Source organism: Manacus vitellinus, unplaced genomic scaffold (assembly GCF_001715985.3).
Source record: "Manacus vitellinus isolate BGI_N305 unplaced genomic scaffold, ASM171598v3 ctg7180002433340_pilon, whole genome shotgun sequence".
Taxonomy (NCBI): Eukaryota; Metazoa; Chordata; class Aves; order Passeriformes; family Pipridae; genus Manacus; species Manacus vitellinus.
Genome location: NW_021938467.1, coordinates 77,772 through 89,575, shown reverse-complemented (window position 1 = coordinate 89,575; position 11,804 = coordinate 77,772). Strand labels below are relative to the sequence as shown.

Genomic DNA, 11,804 nt, shown 5'->3' with positions numbered 1-11,804 from the left:
GGGAAAATGGCATGGAAGGCCAGAGAATCCACAGTTTTGGGCTACACCCATCCAGTGAGGAATCGGTCCCAGCTGTTCTAACTAGGACACTGTGTCAGTCATCGCTGCCATCATCATCATCATCGGCCTCCTGGGAGTCGGTGTCTGGAAGCTCCGATACGGTAACTCCCGGGATGGGGGTCGGGAAGGGGCACGGATCCGCCCGGCAGCATTCCAGGGATCCTGTGCCATGGGTGCTGATCCCGCTTTCTTTCCATAGGGAAGAGGGAGGGGAATGGATACGACCCCGCGCCCACCAGTGAGTCCCAGCAGCGGGTGTGGATCCAGATCCTCTGGGCAGGGATCCCAGGATGGAGGCCGGGATTCCAGAGGGGAATGGGGGCCTAATGGCTGGAGTGGGATTGGAAGGGGATTCCAGCTCAGGGCAGGATTCCAGAGTGGGATCGGGTGGAATTGTGGACTGGGATCAGGACTGGATTCTGGAGTGGGATTGGGGTGGGAAGGATGAAGTGGGATTGGGGTGGGATGGACAGAGCAGGATCAGGTGGGATTCCAGAACAGTTCCTACTCTCCCTGGACTCCACAGCCGGCTCCATCCCCTGGGATGGGAACAGGGACATGGTGACTCCTTTCCCCACTCTCATCCCAGCAGGAATCACGGCCTGAGCAATCCCGGAGCTGGATCCACCCCTTCCCTCTCCCTGCGGAAAGGCAGGAGCTGCTGGCAGAGCTCATCCCGCTGCTCCCACCCACCCCGGCCCCCCTGCGGCTCTTCCCAATGGATCAACTTCTTACTTTTTCCCGTGTGAAACCCAGGACCGCAATTATTCCGGAGGCTTTAATTTGGGTGTGAAAATCTCCTGCTTTGGGCAATAAATCCTGGCTCCCTCCTCCGGCATCCGGCAGTTCCTCTGTGGGAACCAGGAATAGGAATGGGGACAGGGGGGAATGGGATGGCGACACTGGGGACAGGGATGGGGACACTGGGAGCAGGTTGGGGACAGCAGGTATGGGAATGGGAACTCCAGGAATGGGAATGGGGACATTGGGAGCAGGTTGGAGTCACCAGGAATGGGAATTGGGACACGGGGAATGGGAATGGGGACATGGGAGACCAGGATAGGGATAGTGGGGACAGGAACGGGGACCCTGGGAGCAGGTTGGCACAGCAGGAAGTGGGAATGGGGAGAGGGATGGGAACCCCAGGAATTGGAATGGGGAGAGGGCTGGGAACCCCAGGAATGGGAATGGGGAGAGGGATGGGAACGTGTCTCTCCAGGAGTTGGTTCAATACAAAGGTCGGTCCCTGGCTCGAGGCCACGGGAAGCCCCTTCTTTGGGAATGTCTGGGAAGCAGGTGTCAGAGGTTTGAAAAGAGGTGTTGGAATTGTTTCCCAGTGTCCCCCCCATTGCCATCTGTGTCTCCCGGGATGGGGTGGGTTGGAGCGGAGCCGCAGGCGCTGGGCAGGGGCAGTGGGGGGAGGGCGGCTCTCGGGGACACCGCGGTGGCCGCGGGGAGGGCGGGGGGTCCTTTGTTCGGGGGCTTTTGGGGTTTGTCCGGGACCGGACAGAGCGGGAGCTGATTTTGGCCACCTTGTTCTCTTTTCCTGAGAGGAAGTTTTTTCCTCCCGGGACACCTCGTGGAGAGCGACCGAGAGAGAGAGAGAGAAAGAGAGAGAGAGAGAGCCCGACCCATCTGGGAGCGAGGTGTTCTGCTTTGGGGACTGCCCCTGGGAAAAGGGACTCCTTCACTGCTGGCTGCGAGCACACGGGGCTGCCAGAGCTTTGAACTGCCGGGACAGTTTCTCCCCCCACCTGGGGATTTGGGACTTTCTTTGGTTTCTTCTGAAAGTTTTTGGTTGCACCATTTGTTGTTTATTCAGATTTTGTTAATAAAAAGCTGTTTCTTTTCCTTTTCCACACTTCCACCTGAAGTGTCTTAATTTCTAAGTTGTTCTAAGCCCACGGACCCCCCCCGAACGCCCAAGCCCCGGGGCTGCCGCGGGGGCCCCCAACGGCCCTCAGCCAATCCCAAAGCGCCCACGCCACCCGCGCCCAATCCCAGCGCGCCGCGCTGATGACTCATCAGTCGCCGGGAAGACGCCTCGAAAAAAGGGCCCCAACTGCGCCCTCAGCCAAGCCCAGCGCGCCCCAAACCCCCCAAAACGGCGCCGCCCGGCTGGTTTTGGGCTGTCAGCAGCTGTCCGGCGCTGGGCATGGAGCGTGTGCGGGGAGCTGGGGCCGTGCTGGCGGTGCTGGTGGTGCTGGGAGCCCCCCCGGCTGTGGGCGAGGAGCTGTCGGGTGAGTTGGGGGGGCGGGAAGGGTGTCAGGTGGGAAAGGGGGGGAAAGAGGGGAGAGAAGAGGGGTTGGGAGCCCCAAAAGTGAGTGGGAGGGGGGTCAGAAGGCCTACAGTGAGTGGGAGGGTGGTGGGAGCCCCAAAGTGAGTGCGGGGGGTCTGGGGATTTTGGGGCCGGTCGGAAAGGGGTGGGAGAGGGGGGCAAGGGGGTGTGGGAGAGCAGGCAGAGGGGTGCCCTGGGGGTCCCCGGGTTTTCCTTGATCCCTGGAGCGGTTCCCTGGGGCTCTGGGGGGATCGGATCGGCAGTGGGGGGATCCCCAGCCCCCCTGTCCATCCCCGGGGAGCTGATGGGGGGGTTCCTCCCCTGCCAAGAGCCGGTGCTGGGGTGTCCATGGGGCAGAGGGGGGTGGGAAAGGGGGGTCCGGGGTGGCCCCCTGAGCTGCCAGCCTGCTGTGGGGGGCTGGAGGATTATGGGTAGTGGGGGAGGGACGGGGCACCCCCTGACCCGTGTCCTGCACACACAGGGGTGTTCCAGTTTATGGTAAAGTCCGAGTGTCATGTCATCAACAGCACCAAGTGGGTGAGGTACGTGCTGAGGTACATCTACAACCGGGAGCAGTACATGCACTTCGACAGCGTTTGGGGGTCTATGTGGGGGACACCCCGCGTGGGGAGAAGATTGCCAGGGACTGGAACAGCAACCAGGTATGGATGGAGATCATGTGGGATTCTGTGCAAACATACTGCGGGTACAACTACGAGGTGTCCACCCCGTTCCTGGTGAACCGCAGAGGTGAGCGTGGGGCAGAGCGGGTCCCCTCGGGCCCAGCCCCGGGAATGACCCTGGAACCCCTCAAACCCTCCCTGGGAATTACGCCAGACCCCTCAGCCCCCCATGCGCCTCTCTCGAGTCCTTTTGCCCTATCCCAGTTCTTCCCAGTCCATCTCAGTCCATCCCAGTACCCTCCAGTGCTCTCCAGTCCACCCCAGTCAATCCCAGTCTCTCCCAGTGCCCCCCCGCATCTCCACCCCGCTGGGGCCACCGAGCTCACGCCCCTCAGCCAATCCCAGCGCGTCTCTCTGATGACGCTCCAGTTGCCAGGCAGACCCAAAACAAAGAGTTTCCTCCCAGTCCCGCTCAGTTCCTTCCCAGTCCAGCCCAGTCATTCCCAGTCCATCTCACTCCATTCCCAGACCCTCTCGATCCACTCCCAGACCCTCTCACTCCATTCCCAGTCGTTCTCACTTCACTCCCACATTTCTCAACTCTCTCACCAGTGTCCCCCCAATCCAGCCCCTTCTACCTCAGTCTATTCCCAGACCCTCCCAAGGCCATCCAAATCCCTACCAATGTCCTCCAAGCCCTCTCCCCTCCCTCCCAGTGCCCCCCAGCTCAGCCCAGTGTCTCCCCCGTCCCTCCCAGTGCCCCCCAGCGTGTCCATCTCGCTGGTGCCGTCGAGCTCCCAGCCCGGCCCCGGCCGCCTGCTCTGCTCCGGGATGGATTTCTACCCTGCGCCGGTGCAGGTGAGGTGGTTCCAGGATGGGCAGGAGCTGCCGGAGCACGTGGTGGCCACCGACGTGGTCCCCAACGGGGACTGGAGCTGCCAGGTGCTGGTGATGCTGGAAATCCCCCCCCGGCACGGGGTCACCTACAGCTGCCAGGTGGAGCACGTCAGCCTGGAGCACCCCCTCAGCCGGCACTGGGGTACGGCCCGGCCCCCCCAGCACCGGGGGGGCAACTGGGGGTGACTGGGAGGGAGTTTGGTGGGTGCTGGGGGTGATGGGAGGGGGGTTGGAGGGTCCTAAAGGGTCTGAGAGGGGCTGGGTGGGATCCCTGCAGGGGCTGGGAAGGGACTGGCAGGAGGTCGGAGGGACCCCCGGGTGGGCTGGGGGAGAGCGGGCCGGGCTCTGTGGGGTGCCGGGGGGTGCGTGGGAGGAGGTTTTGGGGGTGCTGACCCCCCGACTCCCCCCAGAGATGCCACCGGACACCGTCCGCAGCAAGATCCTGGTGGGGGTCGGGGGTTTCGTCTTGGGCTTGGTCTTCCTGGCGCTGGGGCTCGGCTTCTACCTGCGGGAGAAGGTAAAGGGGGGTCCCCAAATGGGGGTCGTGGCCCCCCCCTTGCTCTCCCACAGCCTCTGGGTCCTCTCTTCCCCCCCAGCCCCTTTGCTCTCACCCCCTTTTCTCTCCCCACAGAGCTCCTGAGCCGCCGGCGGCCGCAGCCCCTCCCCGTGGCCTCGGGCCCAGCCAGGACCCCCCAGTCCAGCCCCACCCACACTTTGCGGGGGTCGTGTGTGTCCCCAGCCCTGCTTTTGTTTGTATTCAAACCTCAGCTGGCTGCTCCCAGTGATCCCAGTAAAGCTTCCCGGTTCTCTGCAGTCCTGATTATTGGTGAGAACTGGAGGGGCTGTGAAAATCCCAGGAACGGGCAGTTTGGGCACTCCCAGACAAAAAGAACCCTGGAGAAAGGTGGTTTGGGCACATCTAGAGCTCAAAAATCTGGGGAACAGGGGATTTGGGCACTTTCAGCTCCTCAAATCTTGGAAAAGAGGAGTTTGGGCACCATCAGTGTCTGAAAAGCCCAGGAATAGGGAGGTTGGGAACATTCATACTCCTAGAAACATGGGGATCTGGGCTCTCCTAGACCCTAAAAATCCCAAGGACAGGGTGGTTGGGGCACTTCCAGACCCAAAAATCTTGGAAAAGAGGGGCTTGTACACACCCAGACTCCATCAAAATCCCAGGAACTGGGGGTTTGGGCACAATCAGGGTGACAAAATCCTGGGAACAGGGGGCTTTGGGACATGTCAGCCTCCCAGATACCCAGGAAAAGGGGGCTTGGAAACATTCAGAGCCCGAAAAACCTGGGAACTTGGGGTTTGGGCAATGTCAACCTCTCAATAACCCCAAGAAGAGATGGGTTTGAACTCTCTCAGCCCCCAAATATCCTTGAAAAAAGGGATTTTGTTTCTCCCAGACCTGCAAAATTGTGAGAAAGGGGGGGTTTGGGCATACTCAGAGTCCCAGAATCCCAGGAACAGGGGTTTTGATCACTCTCGGCTCCTCTAGTCTTGGAAAAGAGGGATTTGGGCACCATCAGTGTCTGAAAAACATGGGAACAGGGGGGTGGGGAACATTCAGACCCCTAAAATCTTGAGAACACGGGGGTATTGGCTCTCCTAGACCCTAAAAATCCAAAGGACAGGGGGTTAGGGCACTCCCAGAGCACAAAATATTGGAAAAGAGGGGTTGGACACTCCCAGACTCCAGAAATCCTGGGAACATGGGGGTCTGGGCACACTGGGACCCACAAAATCCTAGGAACAGAGGTGTTTGGGACAGGTGAGCCCCTCAAAAACCGGGGAACGGGGGGCTGGGACACACCCAGACTCCGAAAATCCTTGGAACAGGGGGGTTTGGGCAATGTCAGCCTCCCAATAACCCAGGAATGTGCGTTTTAGGTCTCCCAGCCCCAAAAAATCCTGGAGAAGGGAGGTTTAGGTTCTCCCAGAAACCCAAAATTGTGAAAAAAGAGGGGTTTGGGCACTCCCAGACCCATAAAATCATGGATGAAGGTGGTTTGGGCAAACCCAGAGCCCCCAGATCCCTGGAACTGAGGGGTATGGGCACTTTCAGATCCCAAAATATTGGAAGGGAGGGGTTGGACACTCCCAGCCCCCTAAAAATCCTGGAAACAGGAAAGTTTGGTTACTCTAAACCCACCCAAAATCTCGGGAACAGAGCCACAGAGCCACAAAATCTTTGGGAAAGGGATGTTTAGTCACACCCAGCCTCTCAAAATCCTCACACTGTGCAAGTCCAGGCCCTCAACATTAGGAAAAAATGGGCTTTTGGCACTCCCAGACTTTGAAAATCCTGGGAAAAGTGGCTTTGAGCACTGCCAGCCCCTGAAAAACCCGGGAACAGGAGGGATTTGGCACACACAGACCCCCAATATTGTGAGAAAAGAGAGGTTTGGGCACACCAAGATCCCATAATTTCTGGGAAGGAGGGGGGGTGTTGGGCAACGTCAGCCTCCAAAAAAATGAGGAACAGGGGGTTTGGGCACCCTCAGACCCCAAGAATCCTGGGAACACCAAGTATTGAGCAATGCCAGAGCCCAAAAATGTTGGTCAAAGGGCTATTTGGGCACTACTAGACACCCCCCCCCAAATGCGGAGAAATGCCCCCAAAAGTCCTGGAAAAGAAGGGTTTGGGTACAAGCAAAAATCCCGGGAAAAGGAGGATTGGGCACCCTCAGCCCCCCATCTCCCTCTTGTTTTGGGAAACTGAGCTCCGGGACAACTTTATCCTCTGTTTAAGGTTCTCCTGAGCTGAAATAGCCCTGGGTGGGCGTTTTTGGGTTGCCGTGAGCTTTGGGAGCCCTGGCTGGGCATTTTTGGTGGGCCCTGAGCTCCCCCCTCCCCCACAGCCCACGGACCCCCCCGAGCCCCCCAGCCCCGGGGCTGCCGCGGGGGCCCCCAACGGCCCTCAGCCAATCCCAAAGCGACGGCACCAGTGAGATGGACACGCTGGGGGGCACTGGGAGGGACGGGGGAGACACTGGGCTCAGCTGGGGGACACTGGGAGGGAGGGGAGAGGACTTGTAGGACGTTGATAGGGACTGGGATGGCAGTGGGATGGACTGGGAATAGACTGGGGTAGAAGGGGATGGGCTTTGGGGGCACTGGGGAGAGAGTTGGGAGATGTGGGAGTGAAGTGAGAACGACTGGGAATGGAGTGAGAGGGTCTGGGAGTGACTGGTCTGGACTGGGAAGGAAGCGAGCGGGACTGGAAGGGAACTCTTTGTTTTGGGTCTGCCTGGCAACTGGAGCGTCATCAGAGAGACGCGCTGGGATTGGCTGAGGGGCGTGAGCTCGGTGGCCCCAGCGGGGTGGAGACGCGGGGGGGCACTGGGAGAGACTGGGATGGACTGGGAAGAACTAGGATAGGGAAAAAAGACTCGGGACAGGCATGTGGAGGGTTTAGGAGTCTGGCGTAATTCCCAGGGAGGGTTTGAGGGGTTCCAGGGTCATTCCCGGGGCAGGGCCCGAGGGGACCCGCTCTGCCCCACGCTCACCACTGCGGTTCACAGTGAACAGGGTGGACACCTCGTAGTTGTACCCGCAGTATGTTTGCACAAAATCCCGCATGATCTGGTTGCTGTTCCAGTCCCTGGCAATCTTCTCCCCAAGTGGGGTGTCCCCCACATAGACCCCCAAATGCTGTCGAAGTGCACGAACTGCTCCCGGCTGTAGATGTGCCTCTCCATGTACCTCACCCGCTCGGTGCCATTGATGAAGTGACACTCGGACTTTGCCATAAACTGGAACACCCCTGAGTGTGCAGGACACGGGTCAGGGGGTGCCCCGTCCCTCCCCCATCATCCCCCATCCCCCCCCACAGCAGGGTGGGAGCTCAGGGGGACACCCCCGGACCCCCCTTTCCCACCCCCCTCTGCCCCACGGACGCCCCAGCACCGGCTCTTGGCTGGGGGGGAACCCCCCATCAGCCCCCGGGGATGGACAGGGGGGTTGAGGGACCCACCTCCAGTGCGGATCCGACCCCCACAGAGCCCCAGGGAACCGATTCAGGGCTCAAGGGACACCCAGGGACCCCCATGGCACCCCTCTGCCTGTTCTCCCACCCACTGCTTTCCCCCCTCTCCCACCCCTTTCCCACCGTTCCCACAATTCCCAGACACTCCCGCCCTCACTTTGGGGCTCCCACCCCGCTCCCATCCCTCTCCCACTCACTCCGGGCCTTCCAACCCCCCTCCCACTCACTTCTGGGGCTCCCACCCCCTCTTTTCTTCTTTTCTTCCCCTCTTTCACACCCCCCCGCTCACCCGACAGCTCCTCGCCCGCAGCCGGGGGGGCTCCCAGCACCACCAGCACCGCCAGCACGGCCCCAGCTCCCCGCACACGCTCCATGCCCAGCGCCGGACAGCTGCTGACAGCCCAAAACCAGCCGGGCGGCGCCGTTTGGGGGATTTGGGGCGCGCTGGGCTTGGCTGAGGGCGCAGTTGGGGCCCTTTTTTCGAGGCGTCTTCCCGGCGACTGATGAGTCATCAGCGCGGCGCGCTGGGATTGGGCGCGGGCGGCGTGGGCGCTTTGGGATTGGCTGAGGGCCGTTGGGGGCCCCCGCGGCAGCCCCGGGCCTGGGGGGTTCGGGAGGTCCGTGGGCTGCGGGGGAGGGGGGAGCTCAGGTGAACCCAAAAATGCCCAGCCAGGGCTCCCAAAGCTCAGGTCAACCCAAAACCGGCCACCCAAGGGCTCCCACAGATCAGGGGAACCTCAAACAGAGGATCAAGTTGTCCCGGAGCTCAGAGTTGCCCCAAACAAGAGGGAGATGGGGGGCTCAGGATGCCCAATCCCCCTTTTTTCCGGCATTTCTGGTTGTACTGGGTTTTAGTTAAACAAGATTACAACTTAGAAATTAAGAGACTTCAGGTGGAAGTGTGGAAAAGGAAAAGAAACAGCTTTTTATTAACAAAATCTGAATAAACAACAAATGGTGCAACCAAAAACTTTCAGAAGAAACCAAAGAAAGTCCCAAATCCCCAGGTGGGGGGAGAAACTGTCCCGGCAGTTCAAAGCTCTGGCAGCCCCGTGTGCTCGCAGCCAGCAGTGAAGGAGTCCCTTTTCCCAGGGGCAGTCCCCAAAGCAGAACACCTCGCTCCCAGATGGGTCGGGCTCTCTCTCTCTCTCTCGGTCACTCTCCACGAGGTGTCTCGTGGGGAAAAAACTTCCTCTCAGGAAAGGAGAACAAGGTGGCCAAAATCAGCTCCCGCTCTGTCCGGTCCCGGACAAACCCCAAAAGCCCCCGAACAAAGGACCCCCCGCCCTCCCCGCGGCCACCGCGGTGTCCCCGAGAGCCGCCCTCCCCCCACTGCCCCTGCCCAGCGCCTGCGGCTCCGCTCCAACCCACCCCATCCCGGGAGACACAGATGGCAATGGGGGGGACACTGGGAAACAATTCCAACACCTCTTTTCAAACCTCTGACACCTGCTTCCCAGACATTCCCAAAGAAGGGGCTTCCCGTGGCCTCGAGCCAGGGACCGACCTTTGTATTGAACCAACTCCTGGAGAGACACGTTCCCATCCCTCTCCCCATTCCCATTCCTGGGGTTCCCAGCCCTCTCCCCATTCCAATTCCTGGGGTTCCCATCCCTCTCCCCATTCCCACTTCCTGCTGTGCCAACCTGCTCCCAGGGTCCCCGTTCCTGTCCCCACTATCCCTATCCTGGTCTCCCATGTCCCCATTCCCATTCCCCGTGTCCCAATTCCCATTCCTGGTGACTCCAACCTGCTCCCAATGTCCCCATTCCCATTCCTGGAGTTCCCATTCCCATACCTGCTGTCCCCAACCTGCTCCCAGTGTCCCCATCCCTGTCCCCAGTGTCGCCATCCCATTCCCCCCTGTCCCCATTCCTATTCCTGGTTCCCACAGAGGAACTGCCGGATGCCGGAGGAGGGAGCCAGGATTTATTGCCCAAAGCAGGAGATTTTCACACCCAAATTAAAGCCTCCGGAATAATTGCGGTCCTGGGTTTCACACGGGAAAAAGTAAGAAGTTGATCCATTGGGAAGAGCCGCAGGGGGGCCGGGGTGGGTGGGAGCAGCGGGATGAGCTCTGCCAGCAGCTCCTGCCTTTCCGCAGGGAGAGGGAAGGGGCGGATCCAGCTCCAGGATTGCTCAGGCCGTGATTCCTGCTGGGATGAGAGTGGGGAAAGGAGTCACCATGTCCCTGTTCCCATCCCAGGGGATGGAGCCGGCTGTGGAGCCCAGGGAGAGTAGGAACTGCTCCTGGAATCCCACCTGATCCTGCTCTGTCCATCCCACCCCAATCCCACTTCATCCTTCCCACCCCAATCCCACTCCAGAATCCAGCCCTGATCCCAGTCCACAATTCCACCTGATCCCACTCTGGAATCCTGCCCTGAGCTGGAATCCCCTTCCAATCCCACTCCAGCCATTAGGCCCCCATTCCCCTCTGGAATCCCGGCATCCATCCTGGGATCCCTGCACAGAGGATCTGGATCCACACACGCTGCTGGGACTCACTGGTGGGCGCAGGGTCGTATCCATTCCCCTCCCTCTTCCCTATGGAAAGAAAGTGGGATCAGCACCCATGGCACAGGATCCCCGGAATGCTGCCGGGCGGATCCGTGCCCCTTCCCGACCCCCATCCCGGGAGTTACCGGATCGGAGCTTCCAGACACCGACTGCCACGAGGCCGATGATGATGATGATGGCAGCGATGACGGACACAGTGTCCTAGTTAGAACAGCTGGGACCGATTCCTCACTGGATGGGTGTAGCCCAAAAGTGTGTATTCTATGGCCTTCCATGCCATTTTCCCAGGAACTGTTGTCAGGAGAGGCCTGCGAGGTGGGGGGGATGTCCTGAGCACCCTCATAGCCTTTTATGGACTGAACATCCTCATAGCCTTTTATGGAATTCCCCACACTGAGGGAAGAACTAAGCATCCTTTTATGGAATTGCCCGCTGTGAGGGGAGGACTGGGCATTCCTGCCTGAACTGGAGAATATATAAACCTGGAGTTTCGGAACCTTTTTAGCACTCGTGGGATCCAGAGGAGGACTGCAGCTCACCGCTCTCAACCAGCCTGAGACCACCACCCTCAACTGGACTGCAATCCCCACTTTTGACCAGACTGCAACAGCTCTCTCACTAGTAGGTTTTTTTTCCCCTCTCCCTTTCCGTTGGACTTTGGGGGGGTCCAAGGAACAGCACTTTGTTCATGCCCCAGAGTGCTGGGTTCTACATTTGGGTTTTGTGGATTAAAACCAATTGCTTGTCTGTATAATCAGACTTATTGGGCAAGGGGGGCCCAAGGGGGGCCCAAGGGGGGTCCAAGGGGCCTGGGCCAGGGGGGGAAGGGCTGCAGGGGCGCGGATCCTGGAGGAGGAACCCGCCAAAAGCGGCGGCCCAGCCGAGGGAGGAGCCGACGGAGCCCATAAGAAACGAGCAGCCCAAAGGTCCTGGCGTGGCCTGCGCAATGGCGGGGGGGCGAGACGGTTTGGGGGCCCCCGGAGAGCCGGGGGGGAAACCCGGTAGCCGCGGAGTGGGAGAAGGCGGAGAGGCGGGAATCCCGCGAGCTGGGGACCCCCGGAATGCTGGAGGGGGAAGGAGCAGAGAGGGACGCCGGGCCACTTATCGGGGGTCCCGGAGAGGGGGCGAAGGCCTTGGAGTGTGGAGAGGAGCAGGGGGGCCTTGAGGGCGGGTGGGAGCCGATGAGCGCCAAGAGGTTTGGCGAGGGTGGGAGGCGAGACGAGGAGGGCTGGCCCGGCCCCGGAGGCGAGAGCTGGGGAGAAGTGAGCCCTGGGACCCCCCTGGCAACACTAAAGGGGACCCCGGCGAGTGGGAACCCCCTGGAGCCGCGGGACCCCCGGCAGCCCGGAAAAGGGGGACCCCCAATGCAGGCAGAAGTGTCATCAGGCCAGACAGGGGGACCCCCCTAACCCCAGAGAGCAAAGAGAGGGAT

General features: G+C 60.5%; 1 long non-coding RNA gene and 1 pseudogene across 1 annotated transcript; one reads left to right on the top strand and one right to left on the bottom strand.

Annotated features, from left to right (window-relative positions):
• Positions 1–2,095: 2,095 nt before the first annotated feature.
• On the top strand, positions 2,096–4,564 carry LOC115307246 (annotated as a pseudogene).
• Positions 4,565–9,878: 5,314 nt separating this feature from the next.
• Positions 9,879–10,569, bottom strand: LOC115307253. The gene is made up of 3 exons (XR_003915633.1): positions 10,498–10,569; positions 10,361–10,399; positions 9,879–10,008 (listed from the first exon to the last, which is right to left on the bottom strand). It is a non-coding gene; the product is annotated as an uncharacterized LOC115307253 (long non-coding RNA).
• Positions 10,570–11,804: the final 1,235 nt, after the last annotated feature.